The 2,500-nt window shown below is 45.9% G+C and overlaps 4 non-coding genes and 1 pseudogene across 4 annotated transcripts; all 5 read left to right on the top strand.

The window, feature by feature from the left end:
* The first annotated feature begins 156 nt into the window (after window positions 1-156).
* Window positions 157-275, top strand: LOC133636934 (5S ribosomal RNA). The gene has a single exon (XR_009822732.1). It is a non-coding gene; the product is annotated as a 5S ribosomal RNA (ribosomal RNA).
* Window positions 276-643: 368 nt separating this feature from the next.
* Window positions 644-762, top strand: LOC133636820 (5S ribosomal RNA). The gene has a single exon (XR_009822623.1). It is a non-coding gene; the product is annotated as a 5S ribosomal RNA (ribosomal RNA).
* A 368-nt stretch (window positions 763-1,130) lies between these two features.
* Window positions 1,131-1,249, top strand: LOC133637382 (5S ribosomal RNA; annotated as a pseudogene).
* Window positions 1,250-1,617: 368 nt separating this feature from the next.
* LOC133637317 (5S ribosomal RNA) lies at window positions 1,618-1,736 on the top strand. The gene has a single exon (XR_009823104.1). It is a non-coding gene; the product is annotated as a 5S ribosomal RNA (ribosomal RNA).
* Window positions 1,737-2,104: 368 nt separating this feature from the next.
* On the top strand, window positions 2,105-2,223 carry LOC133636879 (5S ribosomal RNA). The gene has a single exon (XR_009822680.1). It is a non-coding gene; the product is annotated as a 5S ribosomal RNA (ribosomal RNA).
* The last annotated feature ends 277 nt before the right edge of the window (window positions 2,224-2,500 follow it).

Consider the following 2,500-nt stretch of genomic DNA (forward strand, 5'->3'; position numbering starts at 1 on the left):
CACTTCAGTGCTAACAGAGGTTTAAAAGTCCAAAGAGTTTGACAGGCTGACAAAAAGATCAGTGATTGTTGTATCACACACGCATTGCTCATTGCACAAAAGTCCTGTCAACCAGCTTGTCACATTCAAAAATCTGATTTTGAGGGCAGTTTCTTGGCTTACGGCCATACTACCCTGAGCACGCCCGATCTCGTCAGATCTCGGAAGCTAAGCCGGGTCGGGCCTGTTTAGTACTTGGATGGGAGACTGCCTGGGAATACCAGGTGCTGTAAGCTTTTGGAACGATCCCAGAAAAGGGCGCCCTTTCCCCCTTTTGCTTTTGTCACAACGGCTATAGGTACTTGCCATACTTGTCAATGCAGCTACATATTGCTCGTCCAAACAAAACGCTGCTCTCCACCCAATACACATTTGTTTAGTTTTGACTCGGTTTGGAATTGATAGCAAGATTTGCAGTGTCGCCAACAGTGACACATGTGCCTCAAGGCACTTCAGTGCTAACAGAGGTTTAAAAGTCCAAAGAGTTGGACAGGCTGACAAAAAGATCAGTGATTATTGTATCACACACGCATTGCTCATTGCAGAAAGGTCCTGTCAACCAGCTTGTCACATTTAAAAATCTGATTTTGAGGGCAATTTCTTGGCTTACGGCCATACTACCCTGAGCACGCCCGATCTCGTCAGATCTCGGAAGCTAAGCTGGGTTGGGTCTGGTTAGTACTTGGATGGGAGACTGCCTGGGAATACCAGGTGCTGTAAGCTTTTGGTACGCCCCCAGAATAGGGTTCCCTTTCCCCCTTTTGCTTTTGTTACAACGGCTATAGGTACTTGCCATACTTGTCAATACAGCTACATATTGCTCGTCCAAACAAAACACTGCTCTCCACCCAATACACATTTGTTTAGTTTTGACTCGGTTTGGGATTGATAGCAAGATTTGCAGCGTCGTCAACAGTGACACATGTGCCTCAAGGCACTTCAGTGCTAACAGAGGTTTAAAAGTCCAAAGAGTTTGACAGGCTGACAAAAAGATCAGTGATTGTTGTATCACACACGCATTGCTCATTGCACAAAAGTCCTGTCAACCAGCTTGTCACATTTAAAAATCTGATTTTGAGGGCAATTTCTTGGCTTACAGCTATACTACCCTGAGCACGCCCGATCTCGTCAGATCTCGGAAGCTAAGCTGGGTCAGGCCTGGTTAGTACTTGAATGGGAGACTGCCTGGGCATACCAGGTGCCGTAAGCTTTTGGTACGCCCCCAGAATAGGGTGCCCTTTCCCCCTTTTGCTTTTGTTACAACGGCTATATGTACTTGCCATACTTGTCAATACAGCTACATATTGCTCATCCTAACAAAACACTGCTCTCCACCCAATACACATTTGTTTAGTTTTGACTCGGTTTGAGATTGATAGCAAGACTTGCAGTGTCGCCAACAGTGACACATGTGCCTCAAGGCACTTCAGTGCTAACAGAGGTTTAAAAGTCCAAAAAGTTGGACAGGCTGACAAAAAGATCAGTGATTATTGTATCACACACGCATTGCTCATTGCAGAAAGGTCCTGTCAACCAGCTTGTCACATTTAAAAATCAGATTTTGAGGGCAATTTCTTGTCTTACGGCCATACTACCCTGAGCACGCCTGATCTCGTCAGATCTCGGAAGCTAAGCTGGGTCGGGCCTGGTTAGTACTTGGATGGGTGACTGCCTGGGAATACCAGGTGCAGTAAGCTTTTGGTACGCCCCCAGAATAGGGTGCCCTTTCCCCCTTTTGCTTTTGTTACAACGGCTATAGGTACTTGCCATACTTGTCAATACAGCTACATATTGCTCGTCCAAACAAAACACTGCTCTCCACCCAATACACATTTGTTTAGTTTTGACTCGGTTTGGGATTGATAGCAAGATTTGCAGCATCGCCAACAGTGACACATGTGCCTCAAGGCACTTCAGTGCTAACAGAGGTTTAAAAGTCCAAAGAGTTTGACAGGCTGACAAAAAGATCAGTGATTGTTGTATCACACACGCATTGCTCATTGCACAAAAGTCCTGTCAACCAGCTTGTCACATTTAAAAATCTGATTTTGAGGGCAATTTCTTGGCTTACGGCCATACTACCCTGAGCACGCCCGATCTCGTCAGATCTCGGAAGCTAAGCTGGGTCGGGCCTGGTTAGTACTTGGATGGGAGACTGCCTGGGAATAGCAGGTGCCGTAAGCTTTTGGTAAGCCCCCAGAATAGGGTGCCCTTTCCCCCTTTTGCTTTTGTTACAACGGCTATAGGTACTTGCCATACTTGTCAATACAGCTACATATTGCTCGTCCAAACAAAACACTGCTCTCCACCCAATACACATTTGTTTAGTTTTGACTCGGTTTGGGATTGATAGCAAGATTTGCAGCGTCGCCAACAGTGACACATGTGCCTCAAGGCACTTCAGTGCTAACAGAGGTTTAAAAGTCCAAAGAGTTTGACAGGCTGACAAAAAGATCAGTGA

The sequence above is a fragment of the Entelurus aequoreus genome, linkage group LG20 (genome assembly GCF_033978785.1).
Source record: "Entelurus aequoreus isolate RoL-2023_Sb linkage group LG20, RoL_Eaeq_v1.1, whole genome shotgun sequence".
Lineage (NCBI taxonomy): Eukaryota > Metazoa > Chordata > Actinopteri > Syngnathiformes > Syngnathidae > Entelurus > Entelurus aequoreus.